The 21,139-nt window shown below is 36.1% G+C and overlaps 1 protein-coding gene across 1 annotated transcript in view; it reads left to right on the top strand.

Annotated features, from left to right (window-relative positions):
• The window catches only part of FSTL5 (follistatin like 5), a 774,595-nt gene that overhangs the window by 631,874 nt on the left and 121,582 nt on the right, over positions 1-21,139 (top strand).

Here is a 21,139-nt window from a genome sequence, read left to right on the forward strand (position 1 = left end):
TGTACAAAATCAACATGCAAAAATCTGTTATGTTTCTATAAATTAAAATGAGATATCTGAAAGGCAATTAAGAAATCAATCCCATTTATAATAGCATCAAGAAGAATAATGTACTTGGGAATAAACTTAATCAAGGAGGTAAAAGACTGTACACTAAAAACTATTATACATTAATGAAAGAAATTGAAGATACAAATAAATGGAAAGGTATTTTATGTTCATGGTTTAGAAGAACAAACATTGTTAAAATGCTAATATTATCCAAAGAAATCTATGATTCAATGCTAGTTCCATAAAAAACACAATGGATTTCTTTTTTTCAGAAATAGAAAAAAAACTAAAATTCATATAGAACAACATAAGATCTGGAGTAACCAAAGTGATCCTGAGAAAGAACAAATCTGGAGGCATTGTACTTCCTGATTTCATAATGTACATAAAGCTATAGTAAATAAAATAATATGATACTTGTATAAAGACAGATACATAGACAAATGGAACAGAACAGAGGACCCAAAAGTAAATCCATGAATGTACAGTTAATTGAATTCCAACAAGAGGACCAGAATATACATTGGAGAGAGGGTAGTCTTTTCAAAAAATCATTCTGGGAAACTGAATGTCCATATGTAAAAGGATGAAACTGGATCCCAATCTTACACTATATACAAAAACAACTCAAAATGGATTAAAGATTTAAACATAAGACCTGAAAGTGTAAAACTTCTATGTTTCATTACATTGATCTTGGCAATGAAAATAATGGATTTTGACTGTAACCCTGAAGTTTCAAACATTGCTAATTCATGTTTATATTCTACTCTTTTATAGGATGCAATCCAGTTTCTTTGGAATAACAAATTTACCTCTCATTTAAATAAATGCCTTTAATTTTTGTGACATTTGGTTTCCAAAAACTTGCTGTACTGGTTATATATATATATATATATAGAGAGAGAGAGAGAGAGAGAGAGAGAGAGAGAGAGAGGCAGAGAGAGAGAGAGAGATGTGAATGCATCCATTTTAGAAATTTATGCACATAATTAAAATCAGAATAACACTAAATGAGTAAAATAAGAATATTAGGAGCTACAGAAAAGAAGAAATAGAAAATGTAAGAATGTCTGTGTGGTATAAGACAGTTTTCCTGGGGATGTGTCCTATTACTCAGTAAAACTGTCAGAATCCTGTATAACAAAAACAATATCCAAATCAAGTGGAGATCACATTAGAGAAGTCTATGGCCTTATATAACCTACTTCTTAAGGATTTCCTTGGGTTCTCTGCTAGTAATTCAAGGGACAAAGTCCAATATAAATTATACAATGTGTATTTGGATAGATAGTTATTTTCAAAAAAGCCAAAGGAAATAGTCACAGAGCCATCCCTGATGACTTTACTTTTCTCATTTGTACATATTAAAAAATTGTGGACTTGCCCATATTGATCAAATATAAATTCAGAGGTCTTTTATTCCCTGCCAGTAGTGATGGTATACAATGTATCTAAACAGGCAGATTGGTATAGTAGAAGAGCATGAATTTGGGCATTAGACAGGAGTTAGAATCATTGCCCTACCCCATGATAGTTCTGTGATTTGGAGCTATTACAAAACCTCTCTGAGCTTTAATTTATCTATTTGTAATATGGAATGAATACTACTAACTTACTAAGGGCTTTCTTTGTAGACATTATAAAGCATTCTCCATAGTGCTAGACATAAATTTGCTCTTCCTCCAATTTATGCTTATTTTCTGAAAATAATTATTTACTCCTTGCTAGAAATATTGACAGTTATTTTTTTTAATACTCTGGAGAACCTAGCAATTCTTAGAAATTATAGTTTCTAAGATGAATGATACTTAGAGACAGATAAAAAGATTGAGGCAGAACTGAAATAGATGTAGGGATAATGAGGGATTGGGAGAGAGAGGACATATATTTGGACACCTATAAAATTATTTATTCAAATATAAAATATCATTATTTCATTTGGCATAAAAAAACTTGTTTCAATGGATTAGAATACATTTTTCCTTTAATGTAGCTTTTAAGATATTTTAAATAAAATACATTTTGTTGCCAGAGTCCACTTTTGTCACAGAATGAAAGCAAAAGCTACATTTTATTTCTCTTTGCATCAATTTATACTCCTATTACATTTTAAAAATAATTCTTTAATGTTCCCTTCTTCTGTTTTCTTTTTGAAAGATGCAAGATGAGAAGTATTGAATTTCATATAGGCAGCAAGAAAAATGGGGAAAGATTTACAACTTTTGGACTAAATGACACCACACAGTCTTACTTTGTTTAGCTACAGCTTCAGAGCAATCATCCATTATTTTCTACATAATAGAGCAGTCATAGTAGTATCAATCACATTTTTTTTCTTATACTACATTTCCCAGCAGGATGATACTGTTGAGTGAACAATTCATGCAAAGCATCATATGGCAAAGGAGTTTATGTTTTGCTTGTAATCTAATCTTTGAATTGGAAAACCTTGAGTCACAGTGCCCAACTTTGTCAACAAACCTCACTGGAAGTCTTCTCGTGTGACAAATTGAACTACAAAAAAAGTGCTTCAAAGTAATATAATCTACAGTTGCATTAGGGATAGGGTTTGATAACTAAGATTTAATAGAGTGATATATGAGGAGGATTTAAGTGTAAAGAAGAGTAGAAATGGGCCATAGGGGATTGTAACAGGGAGTAAGAGATGATATGAAATATATGAGAGGGGTTTAGGCAGAGGTAAATGTTACTCATTTTAAAACATCTTGCAAGGAGCATAAGCACTTGATACATTTTCATTCCCAAGGGGAATGAATTCCCAGATGACAATAATTCATCTGCAGGATTAAGGTAAATGAAAAGCAGTGTGAATGTAGGCTGCTATTGAAAGCTTTTAAACTACTGGCTGCATTAAGCACTAAGCACAGATTATATCACACCTTGCTAGGATTTTAGTAAAGATCTAGCCTCTTGTAAATATTGGAATATAATGCCTGAATACATTATAATAGTATATACAATTTTTCTTTTCATCATTGTCATGGTCAGTATTATATTTGGAAATATTGCGCCATTACAACAATCATTATTTTAGAATTCAGTGAATTAGTATTGGTCAACAATTATGAAATACATCAGTTGTAAGATTCCTTTACAGGGTATTTGACATGTGTTAAACTCTACAACAAGATTACTTGAATAAACAAGTTATGCAAATATATAATGTTAATGTAAATTAATGATATTATAAAAATATAATGAGTGTAATTCACAATACACAGACTTTAGGAATATGGTAAAATGTATCCATTTGCACCTAAATATTTCAAAAGATATGTCAATGCTTAGGAAGTGTCTGCCTATTTTAGAAGGGACCTTGAGAGCATGTTTGGAGTTACAGCAGGGGAGCACAGCTACTCCTATCTCCTTGACGAACGATGGTCTTCCTCTATTAGAGATGATCATCCTCTTCCGCTGAGCACACAGCTTCAGAGGGACATGCAGGCCAGTGAGGGGAGAAGGGGACATGTGCCTAACCAACCAGATCAGCAGTCTCAAGCCTGGTAATCAGTGGGGTGACAGATGTCACAGCCAGCTTGCCTACACCTGAAAGTGTGTGTAACATACTACATTGTTATGTTAACTGGAATTTATTTTTTTTTTATGAAATTTATTGACAAATTGGTTTCCATACAACACCCAGTGCTCATCCCAAAAGGTGCCCTCCTCAATACCCATCACCCACCCTCCCCTCCCTCCCACCCCCCATCAACCCTCAGTTTGTTCTCAGTTTTTAACATGTTAACTGGAATTTAAATAAAAACCTTAAAGCAAAATGCAAAGATAAGAAAATGAAAAAAAGTAGAGAAAAGCATCTTAAAATAGGTTAGGGCACCTGGGTGGCTCAGTCGGTTAAGCAGTTAAGCATCTAACTTCAGCTCAGGTCATGATCTCCTGGTTCTTGAGTTTGAGCCCATGTTGGGCTCTGTGCTAATAGCTCAGAGCCTGGAGCCTGCCTCAGATTCTATATCTCTGTCTTTTGCTCACACTGGCTTTCTCTCTCTCTCTTCTCTCTCTCTTTCTCTCTGTCTCAAGAATAACATTAAAATAAAATAAAATAAAATAAAATAAAATAAAATAAAATAAAATAAAATAAAATAAAATAAAATAAAATGGCTTAAAACGGGGTCTTTTTACATACAAACACAGTTTGAATATGGTATTACAAATTTTGAGAATGGAACATATTCTGATAATATAAAACAATTAATGAACTCTCTAGTCTTCATTTACCTCCTGTTTTTACTATTTTTTTAAATTTTAAGTAAGTTTCACATTCAGTTTGGGACTTGACCTCACATTTACTTCCTATTTTTATTTTTAACTTAAAAAAAATTTATTTATTTATTTTGGGGGAGAGAGAGTGCATGTGCCCATGCAAGCAAGTGGGGGAAAAGCAGAGAGAGGGAAAGAGAGAATCCCAGGCAGCCTCCATGCTGTCAGCACAGAGCCCAATGCGGGGATGGAACAGTGAGATAATGGCCTGAGCTGGAATCAAGAGTTGGACACTTAACCAATTGAGCCACACAGGTGCCCCCTTATTATTTTTAAAGAATGGACCAGGGGTGCCTGGGTGGCTTAGTTGGTTAAATATCCTACTCTTGTTTGTTTGTTTGTTTTATGCAAAATATATTTTGTTTATTTATTGTTTTAATATAATTTATTGTCAAATTGATTTCCATACAACACCCAGTGCTCATCCCCACAGGTGCCCTCCTCAATGCCCATCAACCACTTTCCCCTTTCCCCCACACCTCATCAACCCTCAGTTTGTTCTCAGTAACCAAGAGTCTCTTATGGTTTGCCTCCCTCCCTCTCTAACTTTTTTCCCCTTCCTCCTCCCCCATGGTCTTCTGTTAAGCTTCTCAAGATCTACATATGAGTGAAAACATATGGTATCTGTCTTTCTCTGCCTGACTTATTTCTCTTAGCATAATACCTTCCAGTTCCATCCACACTGATGCAAATGGCCAGATTTCATTCTTTCTTATTGCCAAGTAGTATTCCATTGTATATATAAACCGCATCTTCTTTATCCATTCATCAGTTGATGGACATTTAGGCTCTTTCCATAATTTGGCTATTGTTGAAAGTGCTGCTATAAACATTGGTGTACAAGTGCCCCTATGCTCAGCACTCCTATATCCCTTGGGTAAATTCTTAGCAGTGCTATTGCTGGGTCATAAGGTAGTTCTATTTTTAATTTTTTGAGGAATCTCCACACTGCTTTCCAGAGTGGCTGCACCAGTTTGCATTCCCACCAACAGTGCAAGAGGGTTCCCGTTTCTCCACCTCCTCACCAGCATCTAGTCCTCTGATTTGTTCATTTTAGGCACTCTGACCAGCATGAGGTGATATCTCAGTGTGGTTTTGATTTGTATTTCCCTGATGAGGAGTGACATTAACATCGTTTCATGTGTCTGTTGGCCATCTGGATGTCTTCTTTGGAAAAGTGTCTATTCATGTCTTCTGCCCTTTTCTTCACTGGATTATTTGTTTTTCAGGTGTGGAGTTTCGTGAGTTCTTTATAGATTTTGGAGCCTAGCCCTTTATCTGATATGTCCTTTGCAAATATCTTTTCCCATTCAGTCGGTTGCTTTTTAGTTTTGTTGATTTTTTTCCTTTGCATTACAGAAGCATTTGTGTTCAATAGTTCTTTTTTATTTTTAATTCCCTTGCCTATGGAGATGTGTTGAGTTAGAAATTGCTGCATCTGAAGTCAGAGAGGTTTTTTCCTGCTTTCTCCTCTAGGGTTTCGATGGTTTCTTGTCTCACATTCAGGTCCTTCATCCATTTTGAGTTTATTTTTGTGAATGGTGTAAGAAAGTGGTCTAGTTTCATTCTTCTGCATGTTGCTATCCAGTTCTCCCAGCACCATTTGTTAAAGAGACTGTCTTTTTTCCAATGGATACTCTTTCCTTCTTTGTCAAAGATTAGTTGGCCATATTTTTGTGGGTCCAATTATGGGTTCTCTATTCTATTCCATTGGTCCATGTGTCTGTTTCCGTGCCAATACCATGCTGTCTTGATGATTACAGCTTTGTAGTAGAGGCTAAAGTCTGGGATTGTGATGCCCCCCACTTTGGTTTTCTTCCTCAATATTACTTTGGCTATTCAGGGTCTTTTGTGGTTCCATATAAATTTAAGGATTGTTTGTTCTAGCTTTGAGAAGGATGCTGGTGCAATTTTGATTGCGATTGCATTGAATGTATAGATTGCTTTGAGTAGTATTGATATTTTGACAATATTTATTCTTCCAATCCATGTGCATGGAATGCTTTTCCATTTCTTTGTGTCATCTTCAATTTCCTTCATAAGCTTTCTATAGTTTTCAGCACACAGATCTTTTACATCTTTAGTTAGGTTTATTCCTATGTATTTTATGGTTCATGGTGCAATAGCGAATGGTATCAGTTTCTTTATTTCTCTTTCTGTTGTTTCATTATTGGTATATAAAAATGCAACTGATTTCAGTATATTGATTTTGTACCCTGAAACTTTAGCAGACTTTTGGTGGAGTCTGTCAGGTTTTCCACATAGAGTATCATGTAGTCTGCGAAAAGTGAAAATTGACTTCATCTTTGCCAGTTTTGATGACTTTTATTTCATTTTTTGTCTGATTACTGATGCTAGGACTTCCAACACTATGTTAAACAACAGTGGTGAGAGCGGACAACCCTGTCGTGTGCCTAATCTCAGAGGGAAAGTTCTTAGTTTTTCCCCATTGAAGATGATATTAGATGTGGGCTTTTCATAAATGGCTTTAATGATGTTTAAGTATGTTCTTTCTACAGACTTTCTTGAGCGTTTTCACCAAGAAAGGATGCTGAATTTTGTCAAATGCTTTTTCTGCATCTATTGACAGGATTATATGGTTCTTTTCTTTTCTTTTCTTTTTTCTTTTATTACTGTCATGTATCACAGTGATTGATTTGCGAATATTGAAACCAGCCCTGAAGCCCAGGAATGAATCCCACTTGGTCATAGTGAATAATTCTTTTTATATGCTGTTAATTTGAGTTGCTAGTATCTTGTTGAGAATATATGCATCCATATTTATCTGGGATATTGGCCTATAGATCTCTTTTTTTGTTGGGTCTCTGTCTGGTTTGGGAATCAAAGTAATGCTGGATTCATAGAATGAGTCTGGAGCTTTTCCTTCCTTTTCTATTTTTTTGGAACAGCTTGAGAAGGCTAGTTATTAACTCTACTTTAAAACTCTAGTAGAATTCCCCAGGGAAGCCATAGGGTCCTGGACTCTTATTTGTTGGGAGATTTTTGATAAATGATTAAATTTCTTCACTAGTTATGGGTCTATTCACATTTTCTATTTCTTTACATTTTAGTTTTCATAGTGTGTGGGTGTTTAGGAATTTGTCCATTTCTTCCAGGTTGTCCAGTTTGTTGGCATATAATTTTTTATAGTATTCCTTGATAATTGCTTGTATTTCTGAGGGATTGGTTGTAATAATTCCATTTTCATTCATGATTTTATCTATTTGGGTCCTCTCTTCTGTTTGAGAAGGCTGGCTACAGGTTTACCAATTTTTTAATTTTTTTCAAAAAACCAACTCTTGGTTTCATTGATCTGCTCCACTGTTTTTTTAGATTCTATATTGTTTATTTCTGCTCTGATCTTTATTATTTCTCTTCTTCTGCTGGGTTTGGGGTGTGTTTGCTGTTCTGCTTCTAGTTCCTTTAGGTGTGCTGTTAGATTTTGTATTTGGGATTTTTTTGTTTCCTGAGATAGGTCTGAATTGTAATGTATTTTCCTCTTAGGACTGCCTTTGCTGCATCCCAAAGGGTTTGGATTGTAGTATTTTATTTTAATTTGTTTCCATATATTTTTTTAATTTCTTCTCTAATTGCCTGGTTGATGTATTCATTCTTTAGTAGGGTGTACTTTAATCTCCATGCTTTTGGAGGTTTTCCAGACTTTTTTCTGTGGTTGATTTCAGGTTTCATAGCATTGTGATCTGAAAGTGTGAATGGTATGATCTAAATTCTTTTATATTAATTGAGGGAAGTTTTGAGACCCAATATATGATCCATCTTGGAGAATGTTCCATGTGCACTCAAGAAGAAAGTATATTTTGTTGCTTTGGGATGCAGAGTTGTAAATACATCTCTCAAGTCCATCTGGTATAATGTATCATTCAGGGCCACTCTTTCTTTACTGATTCTCTGTCTAAATGATCTATCCATTGTTGTAAGTGGAGTATTAAAGTCCTCTGCAATTAACCACATTCTTATCAATAAGTTCCTTATGTTTATAATTAATTTTTTATATATTTGGGTGCTCCTGAATTCGATGCATAGACATTTATAATTGTTAGCTCTTCCTGATGGATAGACCCTGTAATTATTATATAATGCCCATCTTCATCTCTTGTTACAGCCTTTAATTTAAAGTCTAGTGTGTCTGATATAAGTATGGCTACTCCAGCTTTCTTTTGACTTCCAGTAGCATGATAGACAGATAGAAGGTGTCCTCAGGTCTAAAATGAGTCTCTTGTAGACAGCAAATAGATGGGTTTTGTTTTTTTATCCATTCTGATACCCTATGTCTTTTTATTAGAGCATTTAGTCCATTTACATTCAGTGTTGTTATTGAAAGATATAGGTTTAGATTCATTGTGTTGTCTGTAGGTTTCATGGTTGTAGTGATGTGTCTGGTCCTGTGTGGTCCTTGTAAAATTTCACTCAGAGTCCCCCTTAGGATCTCTTGTAGGGCTGGTTTAGTGGTGATGAATTCCTTCAGTTTTTGTTTGTATGGTAAAACCTTTACCTTTCCTTCTATTCTGAGTGACAGGCTTGCTGGGTAAAGGATTCTCGGCTGCATATTTTTCCTGTTCATCACATTGAAGATTTCCTGCCATTCCTTTTTGCCTGCCAAGTTTCAGGAGTTAGGTCTGCTACTACCCTTATGTGTCTACCTTTGTATGTTAAGGTCTCTTAATCCCTAGCTGCTTTCAGAATTCTCTCTTTATCCTTTTATTTTGCCAGTTTCACTATGCTATGTCATGAAGAAGGTCGATTCGAGTTACATCTGAAGAGAGTTGTGTGTGCCTCTTGGATTTCAAAGCCTGTTTCCTTCCACAGATCTGGGAAGTTCTCAGCTATTAGTTTAAGTGTACCTTCAGCCCCTTTCTCTCTCTCTTTTTCTGGAATTCCTATAATACGGATATTGTTCCATTTGATTGAATCACTTAGTTCTCTAATTCTCCCCTCATACTGCTGGATTTATTTATCTCTCATTTTCTCAGCTTCCTCTTTTTCCATAATTTTATCTTCTAATTCACCTATTCTCCCCTGTGCCTCTTCAATCTGTGATGTGGCTACCTCCATTTTATTTTGCACCTCATTTATAGCATTTTTTAATTCATCATGACTATTTTTTAGTCCCTTGATCTCTGTAGCAATAGATTCTCTGCTGTCCTCTATGCTTTTTTCAAGCCCAGCAATTAATTTTATGACTGTTATTCTAAATTCTTGTTCAGTTATATTGCTTAAATCTGCTTTGAAAAATTCTTTAACTGTCACTTCTTCCTGGAATTTCTTTTGAGGAGAATTCTTCCGTTTCATCATTTTGGCTAGTTTTCTATCCCTTATGAGTTTTAAAAGCTTGTTATGTGCTCTGCACCTGTAAGCACTGTTATATTAAAGGGGGTCATACACTGTCCAGGTCCTGACCCTTCAGGAGGTGTTTTTTGGAGAGTGTTACTTTCTCTCTGTTGTTGTGGCTTTGGTTATTTTATTTCCCTATTCATAATGATGTTTTTGGTCCCTCCATTAGATGTGCCTTGATTTGTTCCTTGAAGTAGCCCTGTGAAGGAAAGCAAAGAGAGAGACAAACAGGACATAAAAACATGAAAACACACAAATAAAACAAACCAACAAAAACAAAAAAATGAAGAACTGAAAACAATCCAAAAGCAGAAAACCAGAAACACCAGCTACAAGTAAAGAACAGGGTGGAGGCCATGCTGATAGAAGAACACAAAGAGAGAAATGACAAGGGCAGGGAAAAAGAAAAAAAGAAAAGAACATTGATCAGGCAGAGAGACTAAAAGGCTTAATCCAGAGAGAAAGAAAGGAAAGTAAGGAAAGAGGGAGGTGGGGGAAAGAAACGAAGATAAAGTTACCCAGACAGAGAAGCTATATGGCTTGATTATTCCAGAGAGAGAGAAAGGAATGTAAAGAAGGAGGTGTGGAACATGTATCAAGAGAATGGATTAAATATGTCTGTTTAAACAAACCAATAACCAGAGTAACCAGCCTAGAAGAGGGAAGAGATAAGGAGGAGAAATGGGGTGGGGGGCACATGTAGAATACATCTATATATCCAGAATTGTCCTAGAATTAATCCAGACAGTGCTGCAGTGCTGGTCTGGAGGAGCTATCTGTCTAGTTCCACAGTGTCTATCCTGCTCCAGTAGATACACAGTTACCCAGTGCAGAGGGGCATAGTTTGGTGTAGGCTGGTCCCACCTCTTGTGGGCCCCACCTTGGTGGTGGTGGGGAGATAAATGGTGACCTCCCCAGTCTCTTCTCCATCACCTGGTGTCCCAAATCATTCCTTTGGAGCTGTCCTCACTGTGCTGCAAGCCCAGATGAGGCAGTTTGTCCTGCTTCACTGACTCCTTTGCCCCAGGGGCTTGGCTGGGAATTAAATTCCTGCTCCATGCACCCCAGTACTGGGGAAGCATCTCCTGATATGAGGTCCCAGATGGTTTGGTCTTGTGCTGCAGCCCTTCAGGGGAAGGGACTGGTTTCTCCTGCTGCGGACTGCGCTCATAATCTATAGCTAAACCTGGAGTTGGCTCCTCACCTCCCCAGGTGTGCAAACAGGGCATCGGGCCCCAGTCTGAAGATGGGATCTGCAGTTAGATCCTCTAACCTGCAGTTCGAGATGGGATCCCTCTCTGTCCGGCCTGGTGTTTTTTTCTCTTGTCCAGATACAGTCCTATGCTTCCCCAGCCACTCTTTCTCTTCCCTTTGTCTCTCAGCAGAAGGGGATCCCTCTCCTCTATGCTCCTCTATGCCTATGTGGCCCATTTTATCTCCCCCAGGTCACAATCACCCACCTATGGTCTCTCAAGTTGTCCCATTTTCTTCCTGGTAGATTCAATCTCTTTTCCCCCCAGAGTCTTGGAGTTCAAAGTCCTTTGGCTTCAGCCCTTTGTTTGGGAGATACGGGAAGTACAGATCCCCCTACTTCTCTGCCATATTGGCCATCCTCCCCTACTCTTGGTTTTGACACAGGTCATGATCTCTCAGCTTTGTGGGTTCAAGCCCCACATCAGGCTCTGTAGCACAGGGCCTACTTGGGATTCTCTCTCTCCCTCTCTCTCTGCCCCTCCTCAACTCACGCTGTCTGTCTCGCTCAAAGTAAATAAATTAAAAAAAGAAAAGAATGGAGCAAATACCTACTTCAAAAGGGCAGTTGTATGGATTGAATGAGATCATTTATGCAGAATCTTATCAATATCTTAGATGCTAGGAAGATAACATAAATAGATGAACATAGTCCACAAACAGGTACAGATGAAGCAAGATCCAGCTGTCATCCATTAGTTATAATTTTTACACTCAACCACTGTGAGATAGGTAGAATAATTAAGAGTAAGAAAAGTCCATAGTTAAAGATAAGGTGTGCATGTGATAGAGTGAGATTTTAATCCTGATAGTTATAAGCTAAGTGCTTGAATCAAAAAGAATGATGTAAAAACAAATATTTGGGGAAAACTGAAATAAATCAATACATGAAAAATGTTAATTTTCTTTTTTAATTATTACTGAATATTATTCCATAGAAAAGCTATACTAAAAATATTTAAAGCAGAATGAACAATTCATATTTCTTTTGAAAAGTCCCCAAACCTATTTATTTAATATTTGTCACAGACCCTGGCATATTAGTAAGCTTAGTGCGAAATAAAATGCACTTAGGATAATCAGAGTCATGTCAAGGTTAGCCATGCTTGATAAGCATTTATTATTTTATGAGCTTTTATTATTTATCATAAATTCTAATATTCATAGTCTCAATTTGGCCAATGACATTGTCACATCCTGTGAAGTAACTTGTTCCATAAATCTTTTCATCTGGTGACCCAGAACACGCTGAAATTATCTGCCTCGTGATTTCCACATCTGAAGGCTGTATTTTTAAAATAACACCCTTTTCAACATCATTAAATAGATCTGTGTCTAACACATTTTTGCACAATACTAGAGGCTTGTTGTCTAACAAGAATGCTCCGTGATCTGAATGTCATCAAATTGACAGGTTTACAAAAATGATAAGCAATCGGGCATCTCTTTTGCCTACCAAAAAAATAAGACTCCAAGCTTTCTTATTTTGATTTATTGCCTACATTTTGTCTGCAAGGCATTATATACCTTCACTGAAATATTCTCATATCATATTACACAATGCCAATTGCCTAATTTATTTGATGATAAATTAGGCAAGTGATGATGACATCTTATTTATATTACTTCAGGCATGTAGACTAAAAAGCTTATATACAGTGGCAGTGCTAAGTATAACATCTCTATGAAACTCTTAGAAAATCTCATACTAATATTTTGTTGGTGTGTTCAGGAAAGAATGTTAGAACTCACTTTAAAACTCTATAATTCCAAAGGTCTTAAGCTTGGTGAATCCTTTGCAAAATAACTGGGCACTTAGTTTCAAAAGGAATTTAGAATTGTCATCACTCTGTGATTTTCTTAGAGTCCTCTGATACGGAAATGCAATTGAAAAATAGTGTAAATGTGTGAAGCATTACTAAAAGAAATGGGCTCTTCACTGAAGGCTCTGGGATAAGGAGCTGCAGTGTTACCTTCTTAAAGTTTTATGAAGTCTAATTTATGCCACACATTTTTATCAACTGTCTGCAGAGCCCAGATTACACATAGTGCGTCCTATTGTCCTCTGTTTGCCCAGATACCTGAATTCTGATAGAGCTGGTTATGAGGTGAGTATGACAGAAAGAGTTAGTCAGTTTAATTATTGTTCTGCATCTTTATTTGTTTTATTTTTCAACTTAGTCCACATTTCCAGACTTGTGCTGCATATGAAATGTAATATTACATATGAAATGTTTTAAATATGAAAATTCTTTAAAAGCACTTTCCTATTTCATGCAGTAAAATTATGTGTCAATTGGATATCTTTGCCCTAAATTTACTTGCTTATTTAACACATACCTTTATACTAAATTCTACTGTAAACATAATAACATTTTTGTAAACATTCTGGTGATAGTGAAATTTTAATAGAAAATAAATTATTAGTGATTAAATTTTTTCTGTTTTAGGAAGGGCTCTTTTTTCATTCTTTTAAATATATTTATTTATTTTTGAGAGACAGAGAGAGACAAAGTGCAAGTGGGAAAGGAACAGAGACAGAGGGAGGCCCATAATCCAAAGCAGGCTCCAGGTTCTGAGCTGTCAGCACAGAGCCCTTTGCAGGGCTCAAACCCATGAACCACGAGTTCATGACCAGAGCTGAAGCTGGACACTTAACCGACTGAGCCACCCAGGCACACCAAAATATTTGTTTTAATTTCAAATATGTTTTAATAGGAAGTCAAAATATGTCTCTAGAGACAGTTTTGACTCAGATGACTGAGTATACTGTAGAATAAAGAGAAAGATGTGTTCTTTTCTATTTTAATTATTATAATAATATTTAACTAAAAACTGTATGTATTTATACATATATACATACTATCCATATATATTGCAACCAATATTGTACAAATTACGATTATACAAATGTTAATCAGTAACTATAATGTAATTCTGTTTCAAAAAGCAGAATAAACGTTAGAGGAAACAGCATGATTATGTTAAAATTAAGAAGTTCTAATCATAAAAATTTGCCCCCAAGATGTAGTCAATACAAATAGTTGACAAGGACTTGTGTCATAGACAGATAGACAGATAAACAGACAGATGTTAATGAAGCAAAAAAACTAGAGCATAGTTTTAAAAAGAACTTTTCAGAGACAAGAAAAAATGAAGCAGCAGTTTATATTATGAAAAGAACGAATCCTCATTAGTTATCAAGGAAACATAGCTTATAACTACAGAGAAATGCTATTTTATATGCACTAGAATGCCAAATGTTAAAAAGCTACATAATAACAAGATTAGGAAAAATAGGAATCATTATACCTGATTTGTACTAATGTCAATTTTACCACCATTTGGAAAGCTCTTTGGCATTATCCATTAGAGCTGATTTCGCATATACCTAGGGAGCCAGCAATCACATGAATTAAAGAAACATTGAATTGCCATACATTCAGAACTTATTTAGGAAGAAGTGCCTGGGTGGCTCAGTCAGTTAAGTGTCCGACTCTTGATATGGCTCAGGTCAGGATCTGACGGTGTTTGGGATCAATTCTTACATTTGGTTCTATGCTGACAGTGTGGAGCTTGATTGGAATTCTCTCTGTCTCTCTTTCTCTCTGCCCTTTGATCCCCCCTCTCTCATTCTCTTAAAATAAATAAACTTTAAAAAAATAAATTAAAAAAAAGAGAATCTATTTAGAAAAACCTTCCATGTAATTGATATTCTGCTACAATTTGTAATTTCTTTTAAATCTGCCTTTTAATTCCATCCATATTTCCATGGCAACTGAACTAAATTTAATTCAAATGCTTTTTACAATGGCTATAATTTAAATGTGTGTGAAGCTAGTTACCTTCCCGCTTGCATGAACACCGCATCAGTATTACTTCAAACTTATCTGTTCATTTCTTAATTGGCTATTAGAAAAGGGACGTTGACAGAATTTACCATGAATAAGAGGTTTCATTGTAAGGAGAACAAAACAATCTACAGGGACAATAGGTTTGTTCACTCATGTTTTCACTTATTACATATTTACTGAGGTAAAAACAAACACAAAAACAAACATGTCGCTGGCATATGGCTAACACAGAATAAGAGTGTTCTCTACTTTCAGAAAGGTATAGTTAAGTACAAGTAGAAGTAAAGAATCTATAATGCATGGTGGAATAAAATAATTGCTGCACTAGACATATAAGCCAGGTATGAAAGGATCACAGACACAGAAGCAACAAATTCCAACCGAGTTACATAGTGTAGCCTTTCTTTATAGAGGTGATGACATTTGAGCTGATATTTGGTGGCTCTAGTGATCCTTACATAGCTGGAGACTTAAAAGTATGTCAAACTCAGGGAATAATCATAAAGTACATGGTAGGTTTCATGAACTTGGTGTAGTATGTGATCATAAAAATGTTTCCTGGAATTTAAAACACACAGTGAGAACAAATTATGGGGTAGAACCAGATTTAAGGAGGCCTTGAACTTTATGAGTGGAAAAAGTCAAATTAAGAGTGAATTACCAGGATCCTGGGTGACTCGGTTAAGTGTCCGACTTTGGCTCAGGTCATCATCTCATGGCTCGTGGATTCAAGCCCCACGTTGGGCTCTTTGTTGACAGCTCAGAGCCTGGAGCCTGCTTAGGATTCTGTGTCTCACCCTCTCTCTGCTCTGCCTCTGTTTGCTCTCTCTCTCTCTCTCTCTCAAAAATAAATAAACATTAATTTTTTGTTTAAAAAAGAGTGATTTAGGGGCGCCTGGGTGGCGCAGTCAGTTAAGCGTCCGACTTCAGCCAGGTCACAATCTCGCGGTCCGTGAGTTCGAGCCCCGCGTCAGGCTCTGGGCTGATGGCTCGGAGCCTGGAGCCTGTTTCCGATTCTGTGTCTCCCTCTCTCTCTGCCCCTCCCCGTTCATGCTCTGTCTCTCTCTGTCCCAAAAATAAATAAACGTTGAAAAAAAAAAAGAGTGATTTACATGGTATATTTTTGCAAAGGTAAAAATTATCTACATATACATTATTTAGAGATATCACAATAAACATTTTTTCTAGATTTTATTATTAAATATAGTGGACATTTGAACATGTTTTTATTACCTGGGTAGAATTCATGAAAATTCAATTTCCCAACATAGTTTATAAGACAAATATGCTTGTATTTAATCACAAGACAGAATGTGTATGGTGAAAACTCATTACAGCATGCTGGTGACTCACGATTGTTGTGAGCATTCAAGGTGAAGTTGAATTATCTCCCTTTATCTATCTTTTGAAGAGTATTTGGCATAATGGCACTTCCCAAAAGTAGTATTACTTGGTTCATCAGCCTACTTGAATTTCTAAGAAGAAAACCAGTGCATTCATAAAGTATTATTTTTCATCATAAATAATCACATTAAAACAGTCAAGGACTAAAATTATGCTTTAGGTTGTTTGTGCCTATTAATTTGCAACCATTAAATTACAGCAAAACTGACATGGGGAAGATTCTATTATGATAATAGATAGATGATAATCTACTGTCAACTTAATACTTTTGAGCCCTCTGAGCAATCTTTACTTTACAGTGATATAAATACAGTTGGTGGGATGTTGGCCAGATAAACAACTCTGGCTAACAAACCTAATCTGAAAACATTTTATGTGATACTTTAAAAAGTGGTTGTTATGGGTCACCTGGGTAGCTCAGTTGGTTAAGCCTCCAACTTCGGCTCAGGTCATGATCTCATGGTTCGTGGGTTTGAGCCCTGCATGGGGCTCTGTGCTGACAGCTCAGAGCCTAGATCCTGCCTCAGATTCTGTTCCTCCCTCTCTCTCTGCCCCTCTCCTGCTCATGCTCTATGTGTGTCTCTCTCTCTCAAAAATAAAATAAAAACATTAAAAAAATTGAAAAGAAAATAAACAGTGGTTATTCTGTTCATTGATTTATTTTTAGAATATTATTATTTTATCCCAGACTATTGGATTTGCTTATTTTATTTTATTTTATTTTATTTTATTTTATTTTAGAGAGAGAGCATACAAGTAGGAGAGAGGGCAGAGGGAGAGAGAGAGAATCTCCAGCAGTCTCCTCATTTAGTGTGGAGCCCGTCAGGGCATTTGATCCCATGACTCTGGGATCATGGAAATCAAGAGTTCATGTTCAACAGACTGAGCCACCCAGGCACCCCTAGCCTCTTTTTTTTTTTTAAATGTTTATTTCTGAGACAGAGATAGAGCATGAGTGGGGGAGGGGCAGAGAGAGAGGGAGACACAGAATCCAAAGCAGGCTCCAGGCTCTAAGCTGTCAGCACAGAGGCCGACGTGGGGCTCAAACTCACAAACCATGATATCATGACCTGAGCTGAAGTCAGTCGCTCAACCGACTGAGCCACCCAGGTGCCCCACCCCTAGCCTCTTATATTCTTAACACGTGCTTGCTTTATGTTTATTTTTTATTTATTTATTTATTTATTTATTTATTTATTTATTTATTTAGATTAAGCTATTACAGACATTAACTCAATTGGAGACATTTGTAGAAATAAAATTTTAATGATATAGTGTTGTAAAATACTTACCATATGTCCAGCACATAACTTAAAAAAAAAGAGTGATTTACATGGTATATTTTTGCAAAGGTAAAAATTCTGTACATATACGTTATTTAGAGAGCTCACAATAAGCATTTTTTCTCTATTTTATTATTAAATATAGTAGACGTTTGAGCATGTTTTTATTACCTGGGTAGAATTAATGAAAATTCATTAATTTGAATTAATGAACACTCAATAGGTGTTTGTTCTGATTATCGTTATTGTTATTATTTGGGTTCAACAATTATTAGCCTTAAATTTTTCTTAAATATACTGAACAATGTATAAAAATGAAATTGGGTGAAAACGGATAAAAGTGATAGTACCATAAGCTTGGTATGGGACTATTGAAGAAAGAATCACAAACTAGATATCATAGATGTATATTTAGTAGCAAAATATTTTGAAGTTCAGATATATTTAGAAATTGCTTACATTTTTATTAACAGGTGGCAAGTGGCTATTTGTTTACTCTTGTGTCTTACATAGTCTATCACTTTCCTCTGAAGCTAAATTCTGTTTTTGAATCCCATCAGAACATTTTATCCACCAGTTTGAAAACATGCCCCTAGAACATTTAATTTCAGAGTTTTATTCAAATCTGATAATTATCCGTGGCTTTTCCTTCTTGTAGAGTGTGGAAAGAAAAATAAGTTTCATAAGGAACGTTAGTAAAAAAAATTTAAATATATATGAAAATGTTTTTATATCATATTCTCAAAATCATGCCTCACCACACTTTATTTTCAAGAGTGAGCGATAGTTAAAGGTTACACTTGTGCGGAGTAACTGCGATATCAGAAGGCTTCAGCTGAAAATGCTCTCACGTTTCGGTGCCAACGCACATTCTTACCGCAGCCACGGGTGGTTACACCGCTGCTACTTGGCCTAGTTTTTTTGCTCTCCCTGTGACTTCTCTGCTGAGAATCTCTGACCCCGTTCCCTTTTCTCTGTGCCAGTAATTGCAGCTGCTAAGGTATCACTGCTTTCTGTTGCTAGTTGGGCCCTTTTTCAGCATCGACAATGGAAGGAAGAGCACCTGGCATTGTTCTCTCTTAAGGAAACAGAATCTTTGTTGTGTAATGGTAGAGATGGGAAAGAAGAGGAGAGGGGAAAGATAGGGCTTTGGGGAGAAGAGACCAGTTTATACCTGTTAGGATTTTCCAACATTTGTTTCTCCATTGTAACAGTTAAGCAGTGATCCTGCCCCCAGAAGTAACAGTGATGTTTCAAATAGAGAAGATAATCTGTGTTCCAGTGAGATGGGTTTACAAATTCCTAATCTTAATTTGTAGTGGTAGGGCACATTTTTGCTTCCTTTGCCCAGTCTTTGACATTGATGTCATTTCTTCAGGCTTTAATTTCCCCTTCTCATGTGATGATAAAGAATTGTGGTCCTCAAGCTTATTTGCAGGCATTTAAAACAATAATGATAATATCTCAATAGAGAAGATATTAGGCTCAAGGGCGCCTGGGTGGCTCAGTGGGTTACGTGACTGACTTCAGTTCAGGTTAAGATTTTGCAGTTTACGAGTTCATGAGTTTGAGCCCTGAGTTGGGCTCAGTGCTGACAGCTCAGAGCCTGGAGCCTGCTTTGGATTCTGTGTCTCCTTGTCTCTCGGCCCCTCCCCTGGCTTGAGCTCTATCTCTCTTTCATAAATAAACTTTAAAAAGATTTAAAAAAAGAGAGAGAGAAGTTATTAGGTTCTTGGAAGGTTAGAGATTTAAAATCAAGTGAAATTATGATCAGGGGTTTTAATGGAACAATGTAAGAAGCATGTTAGTTAATCTAGAAAAAAAAACTGGATGACTAGAGACATTTTTCTGGTTTCATTATATTTTCCTCTTTAAATAAACTATTGAACTGATTCTTAGTTTGTCATATTTAAAACACCATATTTCACTTAGTTCATCTAAATGATGTTTCAAAAACAGGTAAGTAAATTCCAAATTCCAATGATTAGAAGGGTATCTATGGAGAATTTTAGGAAAACATAGACTAGTCAGTGGCAATACCATGAAGAGCTGAGAACAAAATCTAGAGTTTATGATGTAATTTTAGGCAGAAGCTGCCATTCCCTTTCCATTAATGCAAGCCAAACAAAGAGGCTAATGTTTTTTGAGCAAGTACTACATTCATAATTAAGTCAGAGAAAGAGAAATATCCCAGGAGAACAAACGGTAAGAGAAACCTCAGGCTATAGTTTGAGTTGGCAAGTACAAAACAATCCTATTCAACAGGATGACTCAATTAACCAAGTGTACATGCAATGCACAGTTAACTTATCTTCTTGGAGTCATCAGGATACTTTCTTTTTTTTTTTTTTTAAGTTTATCTGTTTATTTTTGGGAGGGCGATGAGTACAGGAAGGGAGAGAGAAAGAATCTCAAGCAGGCTCACACCAGCAGCGAGCCGCCCAATGTGGGGCTAGAACTAACAAACCATGAGATCATCACTTGAGCCAAACCAAGAGTCCTATGCTTAACCCACTGAGCCACTCAGGTGTCCCAAGATACTTTTTAACTTAATATCACACACATTTCCAAGATTAAGCTGAAATTATTTTATAAAAGTTATTGTTAGTGTCTAATTTCCCAATTAATATTTTACATCAAAATTCCTACTTCATAATGCTGATATCTGGGTTCTCTATTATGAAATTGTACAAAAGCTAAGATATATTTAAAATACTTTGGGGAAAATGAATTCAGTTCTAGAGTTAGTCATCCCTTCGGTCCCACTACATGTGACCTTATTGTTATAGAATGGGAATGTAACAGATTGAAAATATCACATTTTAATTTTGTAACACAGTGCTAAGCCTGCTGCCGATTGTGTCTATAAGAAAATCCAAACAATATGAAATTCACTTTAATCAACATTGCACGGGTGTCTGGGTGGCTCAGTCGGTTAAACCTCCAACTTTGGCTCAGGTCATGATCTCATGGTCATCAGGTTCAAGCCTCCCATCAGGCTCTGTGCTGACAGCTCAAAGCCTGGAGCCTGCTTGGGATTCTGTGTCTCCCTCTCTCTCTCTCTGCCCCTCCCCCACTCATGCTCTGTCTCTGTCTCTCTCTCAAAAATAAATAAACATTAAAAGAATTTACAAAAACACTTCAAATACTTGAAGGTATTGTAAGAGACAAATTTGAGTTTATTTCAGAACTTGGCATTGGCCTGCTAAGGTGTTTAATATTTGGTCTTTGACAAAGAATGTCTTTTTTTTTAAACGTTCATTCATTTTTTGATAGAGAGAGACAGAGCGTGAGTGGGGGAGGGGCAGAGAGAGAAGGAGACACAGAATATGAAGCAGACTCCAGGCTCTGAACTGACAGCACAGAAGGGATATGTTAAATAATGTGTTTCTCAACAATGTGTACACACAAACATCATATTATTTCTCCTTATTAAAAAGCAATATATATATGCTAATTATTACTGCAAGTTGCTTTACATTTGAGACACAATATAAAGTTGCTATCTTTAAAGATATGTTTAGAGAAAAATATATATGTACATATGCATATAAACATATCTGTGGTGTGTGTGCATACACGTGTGTGTCTGAGTATGTGCCAATCACTGTTGTAAACAATTTAAAATTTTAGCTCATGGAATTT

The sequence above is a fragment of the Lynx canadensis genome, chromosome B1 (genome assembly GCF_007474595.2).
Source record: "Lynx canadensis isolate LIC74 chromosome B1, mLynCan4.pri.v2, whole genome shotgun sequence".
NCBI classification, from domain to species: domain Eukaryota; kingdom Metazoa; phylum Chordata; class Mammalia; order Carnivora; family Felidae; genus Lynx; species Lynx canadensis.